The following is a 25,537-nucleotide window of genomic DNA, read 5'->3' on the forward strand; positions in this document are numbered from 1 at the left end:
TATTTTCCAATGGCAGAAGAGCTTCTTGGGTTGCATGGCATTGAGCATGTTCAAGACAGCACTGTGCTCCACATGACTGTCACCAAATAACATCAATCAATAAACTCCATGAGCACAGACACTGACAAAGTCAGTTTTCTGTGGACCTCACTGCTGCATAGCTCATGATACAGTCTCCTTGTCACAGAATTATTTGGTCTCTTCCAGCCTGAGATGCTATTCAGCCTAGTTTCAGACACTGTTTTGCTGTCAAAGCCAGACAAAGTTAGCCAGAGAATTCCACATTACTCAGACAAACAGCAAGGTTGCACTGAGTCTCTCCCTGATTTAGGAATCTAGGCTAAAAATAATCTATCCTCTGCACAACTATGGTTAAATTACTGTTAGAAAAGATCCAGAAGATAAAATTCTTAGCATTCTGAGCATGTTTACTCTTACTTTCTGAATACAGAAATCAAATCAGAGTGAATTCTTTTCTGGAGGCCTAACTCCAGTCAGCCTAGGGATATATAGGATTCCTCAGACCTAATACTGCTTTAGTTAGCAGAACAGTGCCTGAGTCACAGGCCTACCCACGTATTTGAAAGTTAATATTTAACAGTTCTGACCTCATTGACCAGGACAAACCTGTGTTTCTTCAGCCCATCAGGGAGAAAAATCAACTTGCTTCTTTGGAAGACTATGGTTGTGTTTCCATCCAGACCTTAAAAAAACAGCCAGGAAGAGGATAAGATTTAAATGTTAAAAAGGACAATATAGTCAATTATCCAAGACATGCCCACTAACAAAACAGTACTGCTAAGTCACTTTAGACCTGAATAAATTCATATTATGTCGCAGACATCTTTTTGTGAAAATCCTTTTCTTAGGATTTTTCCTTCTGAGAAGCTGAGAGGCCTCAGAAACAAAATGTAAACAATGGTTATCTGCTGCTGTGGAATGCAACAGGTGGATTTGTGATTGGTCTCATGTGGATGTTTGGATTTAGTGACCAGTCACGGCACAGCTGGCTCTCTCTCTCTCTGTCTGAGCCACAGACCTTTGTTTTTCATTCTTTCTATTCTATTCTTAGCTTAGCTAGCCTTCTGAGATGAAACTTTTCCTTCTATTCTTTTTAGTATAGTTCTAATGTAATATATATATCATAAAATAATAAATCAAGCCTTCTGAACATGGAGTCAACATTCTCGTCTCTTCCCTCACCTGAAAACCCCTGTGAACACTGTCACAATATTATGCCTCATTTAATAAGCAAAACAGTCCACATATTCACTTCCATCAGATGTTTTGGGGGTTTTTTTCCTAAGGGTCTCAACAAAATCACTTATATTTTTCTTGAATAAATATGATATTTTAAAAGCCATTTGTTCACGAAACTGTCCAAATCCTATTGCAGTTTCAGACATACTAAAACAAAAGCAATTCTACAGTTTGAAGTCAACCTTTCCTAACTGGTATAACCAGCTTAAAAAAAATTCTTCCCCATTTCTCTCTTACCTATATAATACTAACAGACACTGTTAAATGTATGCCTTCCTTCTGTGGTTCAAAACACATTTGAAAAGGAGTCTGACACAGATCTTTACTTATCTTCTGGATGGGGATTAAAAGGACATATGGCCCATTTTACCATCAGCTGTGAACTTCTGACCTCTTACTCCTTTTTCCTAACTATAATCTTCTCTTTTGTTTTTCCCATTAGATATTTTCAGCTATGACTCTGAAAAACCTCTTCAGTTCCTAAAGCTTCAGATTGTAAATTTCAAATGCAACACATTATAAAGGGCAATTATTTGCAGTGAAATATGCATCAAAGTTTGATCAACACAAAGGAACTTACCAAATGACTCCCATCAAATTCGGTGGGATTGCTTGACTAAAGACTTACCATTATGACACAAAAAAAATTGAGCAATGATGTCTCTGGATCATCTGTTATACAAGGAGCAGAACTAAGTGACATCTAAAGTATTTTTCATAGTACAAAAATAATAATAATCAGCCAAATAGTCCAAAAGCAAAGATTACAAAATTAGTTCAAGATCAAAAAGTGAGTGTAAGCTGCTGAAACTGAGTTCTGAAAGCACCAGAAGATTGCTGTCCTTTGAAGAATTATGATTTGGTTTACTGTTTCCTCTGTTAGGTTCACTGATAATTCTCTTTGGTGTTTTGGAGTGATGGCAGGATGACATCAAGCCTGTACCTGGCTGATGATCCACACAGAGCTGCCTGCACTAACATGCCAGTCTCTGTAAGAAGCTCTGGCACCACAAAGCCTCAGCAGCCCAAATCTACCGAATGCCAAACATCCTGTCTCCCTGCCAAAATGAGGAACATGCTGAAGAGACAGTAAGCAAAAGCCAAGGTTAGCCAAGCCTCATCTTTTGAAGCCCCCAGTAGAATGATTTTCAGCAAGGCTACATGAAAGAAAGTTGTTACTCTGCCAAAGCCAAAGGCAGAACATGGGTATGCAAAGAGCTGAGGTCTAGCAGATGAATCAGGCTTGCAGGACAGGTATTCTTATTGACACATGAAGCTGCACTAAACAATTATTTTTATGTTCAGAAATGCAATTTGTATTTCAGCTTTACAACAGACAGACTATAAACTCCAAACCAAAATTCCCCACGGTACAAACTTTATCAGGAAAATCCCCTCTGAAAACATAGTGAGATGACCAGCCTCAATGCAGTGACTTCTACTACCCAGCAAAATAAAGGTCTGTGGATACATAGCCCTCAGTTTATTTGATTCAGCTGTGCTCAATTTATCAACTATTCAAAGAAAAGATGACACCCCAGCACACATAGTATACAAACAAGGCTACCCTTGAATGACTTACTAATTTTGTTTGTCCATTTCAGAATGCACAGGGCACTCAACCCTCTCACTATTTTCATAGAAGATTGATCTTTTTTTCCTGTCTCAACTCTTTTTGTGTGATTCTACCATCACACAGACCTGTATTTATGAAGACAGCATTTGCTTATGGTTATTTAACATGTTGTGACAGAAGCCCATGCTCTAATCCAGTGGGAATTAACTAGTGGACACTTTTGAAGAATAACATGGTGCCACAGTCTCAAGAGATTCATAAAGTATTTGCGGAGCAAATCAATCCTCTGAAGAGCAAAAGGCAAAAGCATTACAAATGCACACTTGAGACTCGTGTTCTAATGCTGAGGTTTAAAGTGCTGAGGGCATTCCGGCACTTAAGAGATTACTTTTGCCCTCTTCACCCTAGATACCTACAAGGTAAACTCTCTCTCTGCCACTGGTTGATTTGTTTTATATTAAAGGAAGTGTTAGCAAAGGGAATGGGAAGGAACACAACATTTGTCCTGAAAAGCGAGCAAATCCCCTAATACCCAGGGAAAGCTGTAAAATTAGTGTCTCAGATTCTCCTAACCCACTCCAACTCAGTGACTCATGCTCATTTGCTCTCACACGGCTTTGCTGGCAGAGGCATTAAAGCAATTGGCCTCATTTTCAATGCCTGTGACACTCGGGCAGTTGCTGATCAGCGAGATACCACTCCTGCCAAAGGGCTGGGTGCATCCAGTTGTGCTCCAGGGTAAAGGAGGAGGGAAGCTGTTCCATAAAGTGGTAACAACGTGCTGCTTTTTAGATTAAGACTTGTAGATAAGGTGCAAAATTGAAAGCATCATATGTGGATGCCTGCTCCTCCATCTCTACTAGTGAGAGAGTGTTTCTGGCTAGATTTATCCTTTGTTAAAAACAGTGGCAATACAAAAATAACATGCGGGAAGGGAAACTGTTGCCATACTCCAGTGGATTTAGAGTGAAATAATGCCATTTTTAAATTACTAACAGGAGTATTTATCATTGTATAGAAATAAAAAGCAAATAGAAATTAAGGTTCCAAGGTGCATGTAAACTATCAAAGTAATTTTTGTAATATGCAGCAACATAGTGCAGTATTTTTGGAGTTAAAAAAAAAAAAAAAGGAGATGCACATTCCCTTCCTCAACAGTGCTTTTTTTTTTCTGGTTGCATTCACACAGGATACTGAAGCAGATGGCTCTAATCCAGTATGGCAATTCCTACGTCTCATTCAGCACAGTCTCTTTTTCTCTTTGATTACAGGGGATATACAAATACATTACATGGTTACACAGCCTCTAAAGTGAGACAAAGACTCTTCACTGGTTTTACAAAGTACAGTTTGTGTGTACTAAATGATATCTCTCTGCAAAAGGGAAGCATTCCATTCCTTTCTCCACAGCTCAGAGCGTGGGAGGACTGCTCAGTGAGCACACGTCGGCCTTTTTCTTATATGTTTCCCACTGACCAGAAAGAAGGGGAAAATCCAGCATTTGCAGTTAGAACAGGTGGAGATTCCTGTGCCAAACCCCCGGGAGAAAGAAACGCGGCGGAAGGGAAGAAGACAGTGCTCTCTCCTCAGGGGACAAGGGACAGGTCAGAAGCCTTGGCTACCTGGCCTGTGGAGCAGTGCTTTTCGCTCTCCTTCCCCTGCTCAGCGGGAGCCGCACAAGCCTCGGGGCTGTGCAGTGGAGAGGACGCGCCGCCCGTTCCCCGCAGGGACAAGGGGCACACACAGGGAGAAGGGGTACCCACGCTGCTCTCCCCCCGGGAAAGGCGCACACACAGCGCTATTCCCCCGCAGGGAGAAGGAATGGGCACCCACGCTGTTCCCCCGCAGGGAGAAGGAATGGGCACACACGCTGTTTTCCCCCGGGAAAGGCGCACATACAGCGCTCCCCGGCAGGGAGAAGGGGCACACACACTGTTCCCCCGCAGGCAGAAGGAAAGGGCACAAACGCTGTTCCCCCCGGGGAAAGGCAGACAGACAGCGCGCCCACAGAGGGGTAAGGGGCATACCCACGCTGTTCCCCAGCCACGGGTTCCCCCTAGCGAGAAAGGGCACACACAGCGCTTCCCCGGGGGACAAAGGGGCACACACGCTGTTCCCCCGCAGGGAAAAGGGGCACATACAGCACTCCCCGGCAGGGAGAAGGGGCACAAACTCTGCTCCCCGCAGGAATAAGGAAGGGACACGCACGCGGCCCCCGGCCGGCCTCTCTCTCGCGTGTCGCGGCAGCCCCGCCCCCGCTCTCTATAAATAGCGCGGCGCGGGCGGGGCCCGCCGGGGCACGCGAGGACAGCGGCGGCCGCCGCTTAAACGGGCAAGGTCGGCCGGGCCCTCCTGTGCCGCCGCTTAAACGGGCAAGGCCGGCCGGGCCCCGCTGTGCCGCCGCCGCCCCTCGGTACCAGCGTGGCCTCACCTCCCTCGCGGCCGCCCTGCCCCTGACTGCTCCTCCTCTGGGTCCTCCCGCTCTGTGGCTTTAACGTCAAATTCCAGGCAATCCTTGAGATTGAGCCTAGTAAACAAGGATATGCCAGATATCAAAATCATCCACGTTTCGCATACTCCCCAATTTTTAGCAGCAGGAAATGTAGAAGAAAACGTATCTGAAGACCAAGAAGCGAAGGCTTCTGAGGTTTAACCTTTCCTACACCAGTACTTCTGCCTAAACTTGCCTAGAGTTGGTCCTAACTGACAGAATACCACTTGCAGTAAGGTACGTACCTCAGGAATGGAAATTTCCATTTCACAGGGTGACAGTTTTGTCTGGAAGAAAGTGGCTGAAGAGAGAGCCTGCCCCTCTTATGTGATCCTCACGTAAGGTAATTTAAAATGTTGGGATAACCCAAACAATGACCTTCAAAGCCTCAACTTCTGCTAAGATCAGAAAGACATTACCCTGTATCTTCTGAACACAAAACACATGCTCTAACCAAGGCAAAAACCTTACCAGGCAGGACTTTGATCTTATCAGGCCCTACCTGCAAAACAGCAAGAATCTAGCACACTCCTAATGTCTGAATCTGCATTTCAGCAATAATTTCACCAGAAGGTCGCTGAGGGCTGAAATCCATATTCCATGAAAGGGACTACAGAGTTATACTTGGCTGTGCAACTCACTTACTAGGAAACAACATTAATCGCTGATTTCCACCTCTCCCTCACTCTCAACAGGCCACAAAACTTGGTACACTACATTCAATCTTTAGGGCTTAAACAGAAGTTACTGGCTTGGCCCTTTGCCTTCCTGAATTAAGTCAACCTTGAACTTTGCAAGATGACTAAATTTATATTGTAGTCAGCAACATTTGTGTTTCTTTAAGTCCTCACTTTGTGGCCTGCACACAGCACTTTGACATAAGCTGCTGACTGCTCTTCTTCCTTCTACTCACTCAAGCCCAATCACATGTAGAAGCCAAAATAAGAACAGAATGAACTCCATGTGCCAACCAGCTGGAAATCTGTCTCTTGCATCAGGATTGCTTGGCTATTTTACTACTAGCAGGATTGTTGCTAACATTCTGAGAAATTAACTTAATCACAACAGCAATAAAACTCTATCCTAATTTTTCTGTAGTAATTATGCTACCTTTTGCTCCATTTTCTCGTTGCTATCACCATGCTTGTCACAGACAGAAATCTGAACTTGCCTGTTTTGATCCATCTGAAAGGAGTAGACCCAATTCTATACCAACAGCTCTTTTTCTGTATCTCCACCTCCTTGGCCACACTGAGATACATACATACTCTCACTTTTTATGGGTTTGGGATTATTTCTCACATTGAAATTTCTATGCAGGAAGAAAACAAATAATCACATTACAGTTAAATCATGCTGCCCTTTGTGTTTACATCATGTGGTTACAATAAAGATGCACACAGATACACAGTTTACAACTGCTACTGTAATTATTGCCATCTCACAGCCTTTTAAGTGTTTAGCTGACCAGCTACACTGCATGGTGGCACAATCACAGGAGATTTACCAATACAATGATTTTTCTACAAACCAAACTCTTCATCCACCAAGTGTTAAAACACACTTCAGAATTAGAGGCAAACATCATGTTCTACCCCCACATGCCAGGATACCCTTATGGCAGACAATATATTTTGGTAAGTTTAGTTAGTGCATGTGATTTTCTGGTAAGATGTGGTAAATTTAGTCAACCAAACCTGGAACTAATACCTTTGATTTTCCACTTTTCTATGCCATACAGCCATGTACACATGAGCTGGAATGCTCTGTTACCATTTTTTTAATGAATCTGCACCTTTGCACCAATGTGAAGTGAAATCCCACAGGGTTGGGATGGTGGATGTACAGGAGCTAGTTTATTTAAGCCTCTACAAACTAGAAGAGAATTATAGTTGGGTCTGTCTTTATTAATACACATTTAATTTGGAAGTTTTCAAAACTGTTGTTTTTCTTGTAAAAAAACCAGCTTGTTCTGGCCAACAGTCTTTAAGAGGTCTTTGCCAAGTTATGAACAATGCTTCATCAAAACATAGTATTGTGCAAAGCATGTAAACATTTGCCATAAAGATTATGCTGGTATTCTTTCCAGCCACAGATTACTCTTGTTTTCATAGGGATGTTTCACGAGTAACATCTAATTCAACTAATGTGATTCTTTTGGTTTTGAAATTACATACGTACTTTTCAGAGGCATCACCAAAGCTTAAGCTCCACCGTGCTGAAAATAATGCACCACAGTTCCCAGAGTAGAGATTTATATGCAGTTAAATTACATATTCATGGTGAACCCAACAGCAAACAGACATACTGCTGAGAAAGGAAGTCTCAATCAAGTCAAAAACCAAAACAATCTACTTGGCCCAAACAAATACAGAGATAAACTAACCTTCCCACTTGGGGATAACGTGGTATTTTGATTACTAAACTTCAGTCACATGTGTATGAACATGCAATGGTAACAGAAAAAGAGGTGAAAAATCTTTAAAAGAGAAGGAAAACAAAAAATAACAGGATAGAGAGGAGGTGTTACGATTGGCAAAAAGCATTCAGCATTTCTAGAAGAAAAGGAATATTTTTCAACAGACAGACAATACTAAAGTTAATAGGAACCATGGAAGAAAACTTTGAATGGGAGGTCAACAGGAATGTTACTGAGGCAATTTAGTGAGGAAAAAAAAAAAAGATGTGTATATCATATATTTAAATAAATGAGCTGCATGAGCTATTTGGAGTCTGCTAAATTGATTGCAAATGGCTGACATTGAACTAAAATATAGCAGAGAATTTAATTCCATATAGTATTAAGGAATGTGCATAACATTCTTTGTTCTTCAGCTTTTTGGCATCTATAAGCAGCAGCTTGTACTGCAGTAATACCAAGCTCAAAAGTCTCTCCGCCTAACAGAGCTCAGCTCTCATTATGGCCTGGGATCCTGTGGCAGCAGGATTAGAAGTGGTGGTGCGACCCTGCTGTTCTAAGTGAGGCTGTGGAGGTCAGGCTGAAAAACCCAGCATTTCCCAGAATGTTCTTTAGTTTTAGATTGTGCAGTTTTGGATAGGCTAAGCACTGGATTTGCAGACCACCTCAGGTCCAGCTGGAAGTCCAGAAAGTTTTGTACTTGATTTAGCAGCCTCTAACTCAGCATCCAAAATTAAAAGTCCAAAAGGACTGGAAAGTTTTGATATAGTTGAGATTAAAGGCTTGCCAAAGGCCACATGGGAGATCTGGCATCTTACTGGCTTTACTCAGAAAAGCAAACATGGCACGTATGAACTTCACTGGGGCTTTATTATCTCAGTGGCACATTTCCTAGACTCAAGTAACATAACAGACAAGATACGTCTATGAGCAAATTTATATGCTTTTAAAAATGTTTCTTAAGAAGGAAATAATTTTGACCATTCTGAAAACAACCCCTGAGACACTGTAAGGTGTTGCTGAATGCAAGAGTTGTTGAAAATTTAACTTCTGCAGGTTTGGACCAAAGCAACCTGTTAGTCTTCCAACGTTAAGGTAATTTATAATGGAAATCGAATATCTAAACTAGAATTGGAATGGCTTTCACCCAGTGCAGAAGGGCTGGCTGCACTTTCCTGAACTGCACCAAAGCATTAGTGATAGAGCCTGCAGTGAGGATGGGCACAACAACCTCCAGCAGCTACCTCCTGGCACTGGAACACACCCCCATGGAAGCAGCTGGGCAGAACAACTTATACAGAAACCTCTGGCTGTGTTAACACACTGCCTAGCTAAATAGGCATGGGCTAGGAAGGAATCACTGTTTGCAATACAGGAAACCCCACATCAACATAATTCATACTTGTGCCCCAAAACTTAATCCTGAAGAAAAGTTAAATGTCCCTTGGAGCTATTGTAAACACTTGGAAGACTTTTTTGCCATGAATGCTAATTTCCAGCTCCCAAAGATGAGATATGTCATCTTATGCATGCCATCTATGCATAGCAGAGGTTAAGCCACTAGAGAGCTATCTAGTTGCTAAATTTAAAATAGAATTGAATTGCTTTAAATGCAACTTTTTGTTTCCAGTCTTGTTCCTCCAAAGTCTGAATTAAGTCTTATTAAATACTTCTCCAGCCTTGTTTGGGACTTGGGACAAAGTGAATCAAGGAGAAATAGAAGGTAACATAAGTTCAAGCAGTTTAGGTAACACAAGCAGAAGGTAACACAAGTTCATGGGAATCCCTGGGGGATCTGTAGTACAAAATACATTTAAGAGATCCAAGGCTTGATTATTATTTACTTTTCACAGCACAGGGACATTGCACAGACTGATACTCCTGAGGGAAAAGAATTCCCATAACAAGTCCAAACCAGTGCATGTCCTATTAGGAAAACATTTCAGAGTTGTGGGTAAACCCTGAATCATAGGCATTAAACTACATATTTTGCTTAGGCATTAATCCAGGCAGAGAGATCAGACAGACACAGTATGACACCCTTACTAAGTATTTCTTCATCAGCTCATATTACAACTCCTGACTAACAAATGCATAATACCTAATCAGGGTTTCTGCATGTCCTGTGCCATGAAACCCTTGGAGGAGTACGTAGATTAATCAATGTAATTTTTTTGTAATATGCCATTTCTTTCCCACAAGCTCCATATCTCACAGGGGTTAAATAGTACAGTAACAGAGTTAAAATAGATGCAAGAAAGAACATAAGATTTAAAAATAGATGAGGAATCCAGGAGCCAAAGATACAGGAAGAGGTCTTTGATACAGGCTGCAACAAGCATATGAGGGCCTTGAAAAAAAACCACAAAACTTGAAATTTTTTGCCTCATCTAAGTCAGTGTGGGTTTGCCAGTGCTGTTTACTGAGGCAGCACTTCATGCAGAGAGAGAAAACTTGGATTTGATCATGAAGTGAATGAAAAACCACTAGTGTAGTAGGAGACAGTGATAGACACAAACATTTCACTGTTTATGTGGAGTGCAGAGTCTGGTGGCCCTTGAAAGACAGAGATTGGCTTCAAGTCTGCCTTTATGCAAGCAAGTCTGATAGCTTTTACATGAAAGTATTAGAACAAGATATGCTTTTGCTCTGCAGGGACATAACACACTACCCCATCCAGTCATCCCCCCAGCCTTGTGTTTTTAAGGAAAAGCAAGGCTGGAAGAAGCCTCACTGGGTTTGAAACGATGAAAGTTATTAATTCACAAATCTTTAGCTTTAATGCAACAGTGCAGCAGACTGTTCCAAGTAGTAAGCACAGTGCATGCTTAAACAGCAAGACTACAGAGCTGAGTTTGTATACATTTTACAGTGACATTCTTGAGGTTTTTTAACCTACAACATACAAGTAACTGAACTTCAGAAACGAACAGTGTAACCAGTACATACTATAGCAGCAGTTCCTCAAACACCTATTAGCATGTGTTGACAGTTCTGAAAGGAAGGCTGTTGAGCAATTACGCTGGGAAATAAACATTGCCTAACCCTAAAGAGTAACCACAAGAACAGAAAAACAAGTGGTACTGGCAGCTAGTGTCTGCCTCCCACAGCACTGATCCCTAACTACTGAAATAAAAAGACTGGAAGTCCCCTGAGGAAATAACTGATATTGAAATAACTTTCTTATATCTGTATAGTCTGCAGTTCAAAAGTCTGGTAACCACTTCCACCTCATTACTCTCCACTCCAGAAACTCTGGCTACTAGCAAATACATTGTCTAAAAATACACTGTCTCTCAAAAACTTTCTACTAAGTGTATTTAAGAGTAATATGGGTATGATCTTAGAGTCAAGCAGAAATAACTGCTTATTCTAATGTTTGGATTCACGAGCCTGGTAGACACAAACATGTGGCCCTGTTGTATCTTATTGCAGGGCTTCCATACTGTTATTTCCTTGTCACAAAAATTCCAAACCTTCTTGGTGTTTCTCGTGGGCACCTCCTCAGAGCACTGACTCTTTCCCCTTCACAATGTAGCCAACTGACTCCAGTTTCCTTCTCAAGCAGCCACCCTGCTCTTTTATAGCACTCTTCTTCTCACCGGTTCAGCTGTGGCCTGTTAAAGTCAGGCCTGTTCCTAATCTTTGATAATTGGCCCAGCTGCAACTCCTTAGGGGTAAGATTACTTTCTATACTACCTTTATTTTCTTATATTCTATCCCCCTACAGGCCCAAAATGGACAGCAGCTAGAATCTATCTGGAAAATTCTGACTAAGATCATGGAATTTTGAAACCTTTTCTCAGAGAAAACCACCAAGTATCATACTAGTTAGCATCCTTTACCATTAAGATGTTATGCTGGAGGATAAATGGTTTGGCTTGAGGGGAATAGAGAGGGCCAGAAATCAACAAAATCTCTTTGCCCTAGTTCTTTTTCAAGGGTTGAGATGAGCTTGTCTTGTCACTTTGATATGCTGAATAATCTTGAGAATCATCCTCCTTGGAAAGAGAACACTTCAGTGCGAGGCATCTGGAAAGGAACACGTGCCACATGGAGATGAAGGATCAGTGAACCACACGTGGTGATATGTACTGGACATGGGGCAAATGTGCAACATGGCCTCAGAACATTTCTGCTTGATACTCCCAGCTAGAAATAAACAGCAAATGTAACAAGGGAGACTCCCAGAAATTCCTTTCTACCTGAGTATTATGCAAGCTCTTCAGAGGTTAAGAGCTGCTTACCTTCAAACCATAGAGTGAGATGGTAAACCTGAGATTCAGCAGCACATCTAGTTCTTGGCAGTAAAAAAGAAAACATGGCATGGGTTGAGCAGCTCTTCTTTCATTTGTGATTCTATATTTCAGATTGCAGAGAAGGATCACATTCCAAATCCTCAAACAGTTTTAATCCCAAGCACCTTCTGGCCAAACAAAAGTCTCTGGACATGCAATCGCCCCCAGGCTTTCAAGGGTCAGATTCACTAAACCCACCATTGTATTATAGTGTCTGGAATGGAAGACACACAGAACATAGTGCCCCTCTACTCCCCAAAACAGCACCAGTTCAGCCTTTACTAGGAGGGAACAATTCTCACTGCCCACAGCTCATTCACAGATGAAATGTGAGCATCGTGCATGCAACCAACTTGGACACTTCCACCACTCAGCACACAAAAATTATCCAATTGGTGAGGATGATCCTCCATAATGACACCGGCCTGTGGGAGAAAAAGAAATGTGAAATAACCCTGTGCTGTACATTCAAATTTCAGCCAAGAGTAAAACTGAAGTAAATGGCAGGAGTTACATGTTTGCTATGACGCATGAAGCCAGAGCTAGAAGAATTGCCTCTATTCAGTGTCTCAGCTTTAGAAACCAGGAGTAGATAAACAATTAGACAATGGGTTTGGTGTAGAGTTTCACTGCACCGAGTCAGAAGTGGTGGGGATGTATAGATTAGTAGTCTTGGAGAACCCACACTTGCATGAGGATGAACTGTAGCACCATTAGTGTTGATCCATGAGAAACAAAGAAACCTGACTGAGATTGAAATGCACTCCTTTCCCAAGGCATGGATACCACTTACTTCAAACCACCTGGAATGCCTGCTACAGTTCTTCAATGCCAGCATTAGACTAAACTGCATGGAGTAGTAAACACAGGGAAAACACATTCCACACGCCCTTTGATGGGCTTTGGGGCAGGGGTGGCCAAAGAAGATTTCTGAATTTAAGGCCTTGGCAAGTACAGTCTTCATCCAGGCTCGACTGCAATTGTGACTGCCTACTTTATTCACCAATTTCAGTAGACACTGGCCTTCCTCCAGGTACTGATGGGGATTTTTAGGCAGTTTTCCCTTTCCAGCAATACCCCTCATATGCCTCCAGCAGCCATCCTGGGCCTCTGCAACAGGGCCACTTGCTGCCCTTCCTGTCACAGCACTGCCAGCTGAGGACTCCTGTTTTATCAAAATGCTGGGACTTTGGCCAAAGTTTTTAGCTCCTCCTTAAACAAGCCCTCAGCTTCAGGTATCACACTCTCAATAGCACATGCTATAAAAGATAACAGTATAAAAGTAACCACCTTAGCTTGTTTGGTACAATCTGTGAGTAGCACTTCTCAAACCCCCTCTTGTCTTCCTGCTGCTGAACACCTGCAGCAGAAGCCACAGCATCTCTGCAGTGAGTCCTGCCTGTACCTGGGAGGAATAGGAGATTTCCCCTTAGTAACATGACATTTAATTTCTGGGGTATCCTGTGCTTCACTAATAATATCCAGGCAATGCAACAGTTGCTTGTCTAATTTGTAGTGCTCTCTCCAGCATAGTTACTCTGCTTTTAGCAGCCTCCTTAACTATCAGGGGGCAGGTTCGAGTTCTGAATGAGGCTTGTGAGTGCTGTGCATGGCAGGTGCTGCCTAATTGTGTGTGTTTGTGCCACAGCTGCCAGTGCTGCTCTGTCCAGCTGAGCACGCCAGGGCTCATCTGAGCCATGATTGTGGTCAACAACAGCCCAGAACAAGGGACTGCTTGTTCCACAGTGGTGACAGCAAAACACCATGGGGTAAGGCTGACTGTTTAACAGTTTTTCATGATTTTGCATAGCATAAGTGCTGAACAAAGCACAGTGGGTGAGGGACATGATGTCATGCATTTTCCAAGAAACCTAGATATTAAAAAATTCATAATAAATGCCTTCACTGAGTAGGATGCTTTTTGGGGAACCAACTGGCCCTTTCTGATAACAGTGTATTTATTCCATAGTGCAGAACTGCCATGCTGTATCTCAGAATAAGAGAAATAACATCATGATATAATCTCATTCAGTGACTTTGGACGTGTTTGTGTCCTTCTCCCATAACTGTCTCATTTTTCAGGTGTACTATGAAGGCTGAGGCCTTGCAACAGAAATCTTGTGCAGACAAAGTAAGGATGCAGGCTTAATTACTTCTTGCAGTAACTAGTATAATGCCATGACAGCACTTGTTTGTAAATTATAAACATTCATTTAATAAGTAAGGTAAATTTTATTTTCATTCTTTGTGTTTCAATGTTGTAACTTGCAATACCTTTCAGAAATAATCCCATACAGGCAGTTCAGATTAGAATATGACGATACTTAACAACATATGGAAATGCTTTACTGATTATATAGTGAAAATATTAAATAATACACTTGATGCCATTGTTTGGGTGAAAAGTGAAAAGTGAAAAGCATTACAGTGCTGAGAGTCAGAGCACTCACCTTCTAGCTGGAGCTCACAAAACCCACAGAAGTGAGGAAGATGCCTGTGTATTTCAAAGTAGCTGCACAAAGACAGTGTTGACTCTACAGCTCATCTCTAAACAACAAATTTTCTCTGGGCTAGGGGATTGCCCAGGTGAGAAACCTGCAAATGAGGAAGCAATAAACACAATGAGGCAGCTAACAGCAGCTGACCCTTAGTGAAAGGGCAGGTGAGTTGTGGTTTCATTTGGGCAGGAAGGAGTCCACCAGGTGCTCACCTCAATTGGGGTTCTGCTTTTCCAGTCTTCTGCCGGCCACCGGTGAGGCCTTTTTACCTCTCAGGTCTGGCTTTTTTCCTTGAAGCTGTGCTCCAGCCAGCATCCCTGTTTTGGAAAGAGCTGTATTCAGTAAGGGCTGCCTAATTCTGTCCTTAAGGTCCACCAAAATCAACAGTATTTTTCTGAAACAGGACCTTAGAGTCCTCACACAGGCAGGGAGTAGAGCTGGTGATGCTGCACTCACTGCATGGGTGCAGCTCAAATAAAGAGCATCCAGAGAAAAGAAATGTTTAATAAGAAAAACTAAGGCAAATAAATTCAAATAGGGAGGAAACAAAGAAGGAGGGGGAGGAGAAGGCTTAGTATATAAAGGACAATATCAGCAGCAAAGAGTCACTTTGAGATACTTAGTCCAAACACTATCTATCCTAGGTTTGGAAACCCTCTCTGAATTTCTCAAAGCTGTCTTCAGGAGATACATTATATATGTTATGGACCATGCACCATCTTTTGTCAAGATTACTAGAAGGACTTTATGTAAGTAGTGAATGACATAATTAAAAACACAAAAAGCATTCTTAATCTGAGTGGACCGTGGGGCAAGGTTACAGGGTTCCAAGGGGGCCCTTCCCAACCCTGGAGGTCATTGCTTGTAACCCAAAGAATTAGCTGTGCTGTACAAAGTGTCCATTGTATTCTGCACACACACTGTTCCTGCACATTTCTAGGGATGTAATACATTGTAGGAAGTAAATGGCACAATTACAGACAAAGCCTATGGAGGATGTCTTGGAGAGGATTTGAGCAATAAAACATCACACTCTTAATTAGTATGTTCCATGTAGTAAATAAAGATCCTCTGATAACCAAGAGAGCAAGAGAGAGAAGGCTGTGAAAGCTTGACTGTAAATTTTGCTTAAGCAAAAACTGCACTTACCTTGTGGGAATATTTCCTTGTGTGAATGGTTTATGCAGTATTAAGAATAGGGAAGTCCTACAGTTTTGTGTTCAGGGGGGAAACTGCTAGAAGAATCTCATCTCTCTCATTTCCTGCTAGAATAGGCTCATCTTTAATTCTCCAATTTCTTTTTAACACCCCTCTTGCCCTTCTGCCATAACGCAATTTAATTTAGATCTGATTAAGTATTTGCAGAAGCGCATCTTTCCAGCAAGAAAACCCAGGTGGAAACCCCAGGGCTGTGGGTCAGAGACAGAAGAGGAACAATTAGCACAGTGGAGTTTCAGCATTCTGTTGCATCTGTTATATAGATTATCCACAAGTAACCCATCAACTAAGACTACCTGTTTAATTCTCTGATAACAGATTTCAGGCTCTTCAGAAAAGTTCTTCAAGGGCTCTTGTCTTCCAGGAAGCCTGGGACTTCTGGTGTTCGGAGCAGTGCAGTGCTGGTGGTAGTTGTTGTCTGGGGGAAAGTCCCATCTGCTACAGATCTTGCCATTAAAAAAAGCAGGAGACTCAGCTGTGTCCCCATTCAGCAGGTGCTAAGTGAGGCTGAGAGACAGATAGGAGAGAAGGTAGTGGAAAACATTTGTCTCCTAAAGACCTGGGTGTGGAACACAGGAAGTTTAGTTTTCCAAGGAGGCAAGTGAAGAAGGCTGGTTGTGTAAGTGCTGGAGTGGAAGAAGGCTTGCTCCTTTCAGAGCAGGCCTCTTGGCTAAGAGAAAAGGGAGAGCATCTGGTGCTTGGCTTACCTGCAGCGAGAGGAGAAGGTGAGTAAAGGGCTTGGAAAGGTGGAACAAATGTCTTTGATTTTTATCAGCCTTCTGCCCGTTACTTAATTTAGCTGGTAGCCATCAGTGAGGGGAAAAGGATAATTTCTCAGGGGAGCAGAAGATGAATCATTTGTTTTGCTGGTTGCCATGACAATCCCCAGAAGTATTTTAGGAAACCAACATTAAAATGTTGAAATGAATAAAGAAGTGAGTGGTGTAGGGCAAAACTTGCTATCTTGCTGCATTTCTGTATTATGTGCATTACTAGCTAGTCTTGTGCTGGTTTTGAATATGTTTGCCAGAAATTGACAGCCTTTTGAGTCCTTGGTTCTGTAGTAAGACATATGTGAATGCAGAGCCTTTGAGTCTGTGGTCCTCCATTCATTGCCCTTTAGGAAGGCTGGGAGCACAAGGGCTACATAATTTGGCCTTTCTTTCTTTTTTGTATATAGGGTAAAAATTTAAAAACCACAGTAATTATTTACCTTCCCTTTTGACATAATATCTTGGGATTTCCACTGAGATTAAACCCTCAAGCTGTCAATTATTTTCAGAAATAGTTTATATTCTAGACTAATAGAGTGTGGGGGGAAGGGACAAAGATTTTGCATTTGGGACACCCTGGGACAAAGCAATCAATCATATGTAAACCACACCTTTTGTTCCAGAAAGTTCCCTGTTCCCCACCTTTCAATTGGATCTCTCCCTAAACACCCTCTCCCCATTTCCTTATTGGCGTAGCCCAATCACATCAACCTAAGCCCACCTCTGTACCCCCTTCTTAGTGGTCAAAGGGCACCTCTGAGCCCACCTCCTCCTTCCCCCTTAAAAAACCCATTCCCGCCCAGGCTTGGGGCTCGACACCCTGCCTCCAGTACCCTTCAACAGAGCTGCACCCCGTTTTCCCTCCCCACCTGTGCCCTCAGACTACCCGACATTAAAGCCTGTTGGAACACACTGGAGTCTCTGAGCCCTCTCTGTCTGGCTGTGCCGTCTTGAACCATCTGGGGCTGCGCGTGCGTGTGATCGCGGCTGGAGCGCTCCGTGGCGAAACACGCCCGGGAGAGGTCTGCCCGCACCCACCCAGTTTCGGGGTCTCCCTCAGCTAGCCGGACCCTGAAAACCCGCAATAGAGGGTTACAGGGAATGATTCTTATTTTCACACGTTCTTTGTAGGATTCATAGATGAAAGAGAAACAAAAACAAGAATTGAGATTTCTGATCAACTTTGTACCTATGGGTTGTGATGCATTTTGTTCCTTGTACTGCAAGTGAGAGCAGGCAATTCTTAGCAGGTTCTGACAAATGGCACATGCAGTGAGAAGAGAGAGGAGGATAAAACATTATGAGAGGGGCTGCCAGTCAGTACAGCAGCTTTGTGCAATGCATTTCAGGCCACTTGGTCATGAAGAGTTGTTCTCTTGTCACCTGTGACAAGGAGCTCCTGCTTCACCAGGAGCAGGTATGACTGGCAGTCGGATGAGTGCAGACAAGCCAGCAGGAGTGCACTTCAGCAAGGGAAGGAGTAAAAAAGTCAATGAAGATCTGAGAGTACCTGTAACAGAGCAGAGCTAAGAGCTAAGGAGCAGAAAATGCCACTCAAAGTGAAGGATTTGGGAGATTATTGTTTGAGTATTGCAGGTCATACATCCATTTAATGGATGTATGTATGATCTGTCCTTTTTCCTCCTGTCCCCGGAGCAGGTAGCAGTAAGTAGCAAGTACCTAAGGAGGGATACAAGACAAGCTAAATAGGTTTCACGTTCACAGTTTCAAGTCTGTAATTGAATCAGATGTTCAGATGCATGGGTCTGACTGTGTAACACTGAATTAATTGTATAAAGTATTTGTATCCTTCTCCCCCATCTCTTATTACCACTCTGTTCTGGTTTGAATGCAAAACCAGTGAGAGAATCTAAGTCAGAAATACAATTTATTAGGAAAAGGAAAAAAAAAAAAACAAATACATGCAAAAATACAAAAGAAAAACCACTGACAGAGTCAGAATACAACCTGACACCCTAGTTAGGGTGGTGGCAGCAGTCCGGATGAAATGGTCTTGTTGAAGTGGTGATCCTGTAGAAACCATCTGGTAGCTCTTGTCCTCTGGAAGACCAGTGGGTAAGGGTGGCCATTCCTGTGGGAATCAAGTGGAAAGACTGCTTGTGGTGTCCCAAAACCCAGATTCTATCCAGCTGGGGATGCTTAGCTCCTTCTGCCCCCGGGCAGAGCATCTTGCAATGGGCTCAAATTGTTCTGAGTCATGCGGTGGTTCCTTGATTACCCGTTGAACAGAAATGGCTCCTGGAGGGAGTCATCTCTGAATCATGTGGCAAGACATGGATGGCCCCATTAACAGGAGATAAGGAAAAAACGATGCCCCTCCCGGTTTCAGTAGCTCTTGAGGATGGGAACAGAATACATTTTTATATTGTAACCTAGGACACACTCACAGAACACATTTAGGAAATTTTGAAATCTTTTGTGAAATCCTCTGAGTGCTCACAGGAGACCACTAAACCTTTAATTCCTTCCAGCCCCAGCAGTGAATCCTAAATTCATTGTCCACTTAAAGTACACAGGTAAGGGTTTTCCTAAATCCCAGTGACTCCAACATGTTATGTACACTGCTGAATGTCACTGAGATCATCCTCTTACTGAACAAGGCTTTTTTTCTTTTTTTAAATACACAAACCACCAAAAAGGAAATTAATCTTCTTAGGTAGGCAATGAATATTCCCACTGTATTGAACCACTTAATTGCACAGAACACAAGCCCGTTGCCTAGCAGACCTAGCCAGACCACATTTTCCACTACATTTTTATTTTGAAAACAGCTGAATGCACAAGTCAGTTTCATTCCCCAAGTAAATAATCTGGGCTAAGAGTAATTCAACCAATGCACTTGGAAAACTATCAGTCTGTATTCTTAACACATTCCTGTTAGTGCTATTTGAGCCCTTCTATAATTGTTTTCTTTGAATCTGAGTGAATGCATTTGATTCTGGTGAATGTTAAGTCCTCTGAAGAGCTAAGTAAGTCCACACTTATTTTTTCAATGTTTACTTGAAGTAAATTTTAATTACATAATTACTGTGAAGCAATATAAAAAGATGCATTGGAAATCCATGTTGCCAGTGCTCTCCTATGGCAGTTATATTCAGAAAATGGAACTACTGCATGAATTGGAAAACTAACCGATAAGACAAATGGCAAATTTTCAGTACCTGTCTGCAAACCACCTGCATAGCTAGAATTCCCCAGGACAATGTGTGAACTGTGCTAAACAGCAAACCATGTTTGTGATAAAACCACAGGCAGTTCAACAATAAGCAAATAGTTCTGTAGGCAGACAAATTTAAGAAAAACTATTTCCTAGGCTAATCAGCATGGAATAACCTATACCCCAAAGGCTGCAGCTTCCCATCACAGACAGGGACCTATCCTCTAGCCACTTACTTCTTTTCAAAGGACATCTACAACATTACTTGTTTTTATCACTTTAACTCACACAACAAGATGAAAATGTATTAAGTAGAAAACAGACATGGAATTGAGTGAGCCTGGCTTCCATAACAAAAAACCTACAATAACCAACTAACTAAGTCAAAGTAGGATCACGCAAAGGAGACTCCAGAAATTTGGCTCTGGATTTTTATGTTTTTCCTTTAACAAAAATTATGTGGTGACTGCACTGGTTCCTCAGTAATCTAATGAGGTCCAGATTTTCTTTCCTTTAATTCAAATATATTTGCTTTAATAGTTGATGCTAAGTCTAAAGTGTTTCAATCCAGGTACCTTTGATTTCAGTCATATAAAATCCAGGATTGTATTCTAAGGACTCGGAAGATTTACAAAAACTACAGTAACAATCTCACCAGTCATTTAAGCAATAAGAGGAAGAAGTTTTAGAGCTCACCTTTACTGTACATGGCCATCTGCACCAAGAAGCTATTTGGTAAATATGACATTGCAGAAAGATGGCCCGTTCTCCTCCTCAAATGGGGGATGATCAGCTTGAATGACAAATGCTGGAGATTTAGGGTAACTTGTAGGGAAAACCATTACCATGAAAAATAACTCCTGATCCTGAAAAAGCCTATTTAAGTCTGAGCTAGTGAGATAATTACTAATATGGTAAGCCTTTCATGAAGGACATTAGATGATTTCAGATGTCTACAGCATGTGGGTCAGTGTGCAAGTCATAGAATCATCTAGGCTGGAAAAGACCTTTAAGATCATCCAGTCCAGTCTTTAACCCAGCACTGTCAAGCCCACCATTTAATCATTTCCCGAAGCGTCACATCAACACATCTTTTAAATTCCTCTAGAGTTGGTGACTTAACTCCCTGCGCAGCCTGTTCCAATGTCTAATAACCCTTTCAGTGAGGAAATTTTTCCTAATATCCAGTCTGAACCTCCTCTACTGCAACTTGAGGCCATTTTCTCTTGTCCTTTCACTTGTTATTTGGGAGGCTGACACCTGCCTACACCCTCCTTTCAGGGAGTTGTAGAGGGCAGTAAGGTCACCCCAAGCCTCTTTCTCCCCACATGGAAAACTAAACACCCCCAGCTCCCTCAGCTACTCCTCATCAGACTTGTGCTCCAGACCCTTCCCCAGCTCTGTTTCCATTCTCTGGACTCACTCCAGCACCTCAAGGTTCTTCCTGTAGAAAGGGGCCCAAAAACTGGATACAATATTGGAGGTGCAGCAGTGCAGCCTCACCAGTGCTGAGTGAAGGGCACTGCACACTGAACTCAGGTAATGCTTTCTGGGAAAGACATATTTCTAGAGCTCAAAGGGAATTACATAGGTCAATGGAGCACATAGCCTGCTTCAGAACAAATTTTCAGGTAGTAAACTAAACTACTCTTAGCTCAAAAAGAAGAAACCACAGCCAGAATTTACAAAATTGATGTCAAAAGGTCTCCAAAACTACACTAAAGGAGCCCAATTTTCAAAATGTCTTTGAGCCCAGTGCTCTCAGAAATGGAGAGCATTGATATGGCTTTGCACGGACATACTGGACAATGGGGACACTTGTGGGCCAGCTACCAGAGCATCAGCTGGTACAGCTCCTGCTTCTGTGCCAAATGACATGCACAGCTTTCCCTGTTTGCCTGGCTTTCCTGGAAATAACTAAGTTTCTGCACAGCACTTAGTCATGTGTGTGATCATTTCTGTACTTCACTTTGCAAACTGAGCCTTTTATGTACTTTGATGACTTTTTTTGCAACTGTCCTCTGCTATAGAGATATGATCTATCTTCTACATCAGGAACTGACTCAGGAGAGGAGAACAGTCATGTTAAATGATGTCACTGTCACCTAGCGTTCCTGAAAAAAACTCCAAGAGAACTCTCTGAAGTCTGTCTGCATATGACAGACTTCATATCTAAACTGAGTGTCTACCACTTAGTCCATTTATTGGCATAAACTATGCTGGTAAAAAGTATTTGCTTTTAGGGTGTCAGAAGAACCTGTGCCTGGGCATTTCTGAAAATGCAAGGATCAGATTCTCAAAACCCAAAGGTATCCCAGTTCTCATTCTACAAGAAGAAAATTGCTTGGTTGGACTTAAGAGTGTCTTTTTCCAGTTTAGATTACCTTCCCACATTAAGTTTGGGCATCTATGAATTATTATGGGGTAAATCATTCTATCTCCACCAAAGTATCTGGATTTTAGGCATCTGTAGGGTCTCCTTAAAAGAAAATGGCTAAGCAGAGGTGCTTTTATGTATAATTTGTAGCTACTTTGCTAAGCTCTCATCAGCCTCATCACGTAATCACTGCTCTTGAATCTCCATTACACTCTCACCTTTATGTCCAGATTCAGATTATAAATAATGTTTTGCCATGGAAAGCAGCCATTTTCTTACTCACAGAGGCTCCACTGGAATGCACAGCCACCCAGAAATACACAGAATTTCACCACCTCATAATGCTGTCTGAAAGACTTTCTTTTGTTCTTTGCAGTGGCTTAGCTGAGGGGCAGAAGAAAAACTGACAGAACTCCCAATTCCAAATTCAGTTTGCAGTCTCACACAAACATACCAACTACCCAATAGCAAGCATTATTCATCAACTGTACCCAAACATCCTATCTTTTTGTAATGATTCTGCAAATATAAAATGCTGATTTTTGAGCATTGACTACTCCAGTAGGCTTAACATATTATTCACCTGACATTATAATATCTGCTTCAGAAAGCATATTGCAAAAATATCCAGCATTTTTTGCAATATTTTGCAGTGGTGTTTTCACCTGTGAGTCACTGCTGACTTGCAAGCACGAACATGAATGAACGTTATGCAACTTCTACTGAATAAGCTAAGCTACTGGATCAATTCACTCATCTGAGCACTTCCTGATGACATGCTGGTGTTTTCTGTGCTTTTGAATGAAAAGAAGCTTAGCAGAAGTGACAACACATAATATTCACACATTGCAAAAAGCACATAGGAGTTAAGAAACAGAAATAATAAATGGGCAAATAATAAAAGACCAAAACCAACACTGAAACGAGTTAAACTGAGCTCAAAGTAATGATTCTGTGGATTAAATCCAGTGGAAGTGACTATGCTCCATACATAGTCACTTTCACTGGATTTAATCCACAGATTAATTGTGGCTTCTAACTTCATCATTTCTGCTTCATAGCTGGCAAAACCTGACAGAAGTCTGGTTACAGAGTGAAAATAGAAGTAATAATTATTTTATGTTTTACCTTCCCATATTTGCTGTACCTTAACTTGAATATTCTCCTTTTCTTCGGTAAGCCTTATTCAACTTGATGTTGCATTTAAAGTAAGTTCTTGTCTTCTTCTGACCATATTCATCACCACATAACAGACACAACTTCATGTCATACTTTCAAGTTCTGTGATTTTCTTATGGCAGGAAATTTGCAATTCCCAATATTCTTAAGATTTTACATCAACAGTTAGAAGGTTCTTTACTGGTGCAGTTGCTGATTTATGATTAGATATCTCAGAACCACTGGCCACCAAACATAACTCCTTCACTTGTAAGTTTTTTCACAGTGTGTTACAGACCACTTACCTACAGCTTGGCTCCCAATGAATTGCTCTTCTGTAAGGCAGGATGAACAGCAACCTTATGGAAATTAGAAGATAGAAAGGTAAAAGGAAGATAAAAAAGGAAATCAACAGCAAAAATCCTGAATATTTAGTTGTGGGTCACCACTTCAGAGGTCTCACAGTGCAGGTCTGGATCTGGAAATGAACCAAGAATCTTATGCCCCAGCTGCAGAGGTCAGGCACACCGTGGAGCAGGCCTGCTTGGTGTATTTAGTGAAGTTGATTACTGTCAGATTTGATGATAACCACCTCATCGTTGTTGCAAGAAACAGCACTAGCACCTTGAAGTCCTCTTCTCCTGCTTCCTGGCTGAAAGAAACTAGAGAAATAGTCTTTTACAGCCTCATACAAGATTTTTTTTGATCACAGCTGTCTCAGAGGTTGCCTGTAAGAAGGAATGCTATATGAGCATAGCAATTGCAGGTGTCTCCTGTGATCTGCTGAGATCAGTGCAATGTCTGACAGCTGAAGCAGAAACTGAATTTCAGCTAACAAAATTTCAGTTTGCTACTCACAAAGGAGTGCTTGACTTCTGCCTCTGGGCTTTCCAGTATGGAAGGGGTAATGCCCAGAAGCCACAGAACCTTATGAGCATGTAAGGCACCCCACAGACCCCAATCAATGTTGCCACTTAGAAATTCACATGCATTATTTACACACACAGTGACTTTGATGATTCTGTGGATAGTGTCATTGTGTTCTCTCAAAAAATCCATTAAAATTGATTCAGTTTGCATACAATGTCATTGTTCATGTCTAAGATCTAAACTATCATTTCATGCTTTGTGACAGAAAAGGACTAAGCACTGAACAACAAATGCACTTCCTTTTGTTTCTCAGGTTTCAGCATTTTCCACAAAGATACAATATTACCCAGTGAATACCAATTTCCTCAGACCAGTGGAAGGGAGCCCAGTTGGGACTCTCAATTTCCCTGCCCCTTACATTGCCATACTGGTCACTTCAGTTTCCTACTGCAGAAATGAACAGCTAAAAAAAAAATACACCTTTCAATCACTGCTCAATGCAAGATTGTACTTACATTTCTATTAAACTCACTTTTCCACAGCACACACAATAGCACAAACTATTGTGAACACAATCAGAGAAAAAAACAGAGAACACAATCTCTTTTATCTTCTGAAAGTATCAAAATACTTCTTAAATGTCAGATTTTTTTATTTCAGAGTTTACTTTCCTAATTATACTATTATCACTGCCATGCCAATACATTCTCCTATTTTGTGTGCAATCATTACTTACAACAGCACAATGGGCAATACTCTGGCATTTTGGATTCCTGTCACAGCCAGTCCAGGGAGCTCAGTGACAGAGCACACTGCTTTCACTAGAGCTTACAGTGCATTCTCAGCCCTCCAAAGCTTCTTACTGAGTTTCTGAAATGCCAAAGTTGCTGACTCACAGGTAAAAATGGCTTCCTGACTTTTTAAATATTTAAGCCTTACCTCCACCTTCTGTAAAAGTACTGCCAAATGTAAGCCACTAGAGCATTTTTATTATTTTACCAGGTCTTTAACAACTGGAGACTTATTAATGTTGATAGACATTCAAGCAATTACTTGATGTAATACAGTGATGTGTCCAAATTCAAATGAGCTAAAGGGATCCTGAAGATGAGGCTAAATATCTGATACTCACTCTTTTATTGAGACAGCAGGACCCCTGGTAAAAACAACTCCGTGCAAGCATTCAGGGGAGAGTGTGGCTCACTTCTGGCAAGAACCTACCTGTTCATTGCCTCCTTCTCTTCCTATCTTCTGCTCTTCTGAATTATTATTAACCTGATACCAACAAAACAGAGTGTTAGGCAAGCTTATCTTTGAGAAAGCTGCAGGCCATAGGCTTTATAATTCCATCCCCTTTTATTCCCTTTTCTTTCCAGAGCCCCCCCTCAAGCCATGAAACCACTAAGGAAAGCCTCAGTACA

General features: G+C 41.8%; 1 long non-coding RNA gene across 1 annotated transcript; it reads right to left on the bottom strand.

Annotated features, from left to right (window-relative positions):
• Positions 1–13,335: 13,335 nt before the first annotated feature.
• Positions 13,336–17,025, bottom strand: LOC136562230 (uncharacterized). Its single transcript, XR_010784484.1, has 4 exons — positions 15,692–17,025; positions 14,755–14,859; positions 14,495–14,639; positions 13,336–13,449 (listed from the first exon to the last, which is right to left on the bottom strand). It is a non-coding gene; the product is annotated as an uncharacterized lncRNA (long non-coding RNA).
• Between the last annotated feature and the right edge of the window lie 8,512 nt (positions 17,026–25,537).

The sequence above is a fragment of the Molothrus aeneus genome, chromosome 13 (assembly GCF_037042795.1).
Source record: "Molothrus aeneus isolate 106 chromosome 13, BPBGC_Maene_1.0, whole genome shotgun sequence".
In the NCBI taxonomy this organism is placed as follows: Eukaryota; Metazoa; Chordata; class Aves; order Passeriformes; family Icteridae; genus Molothrus; species Molothrus aeneus.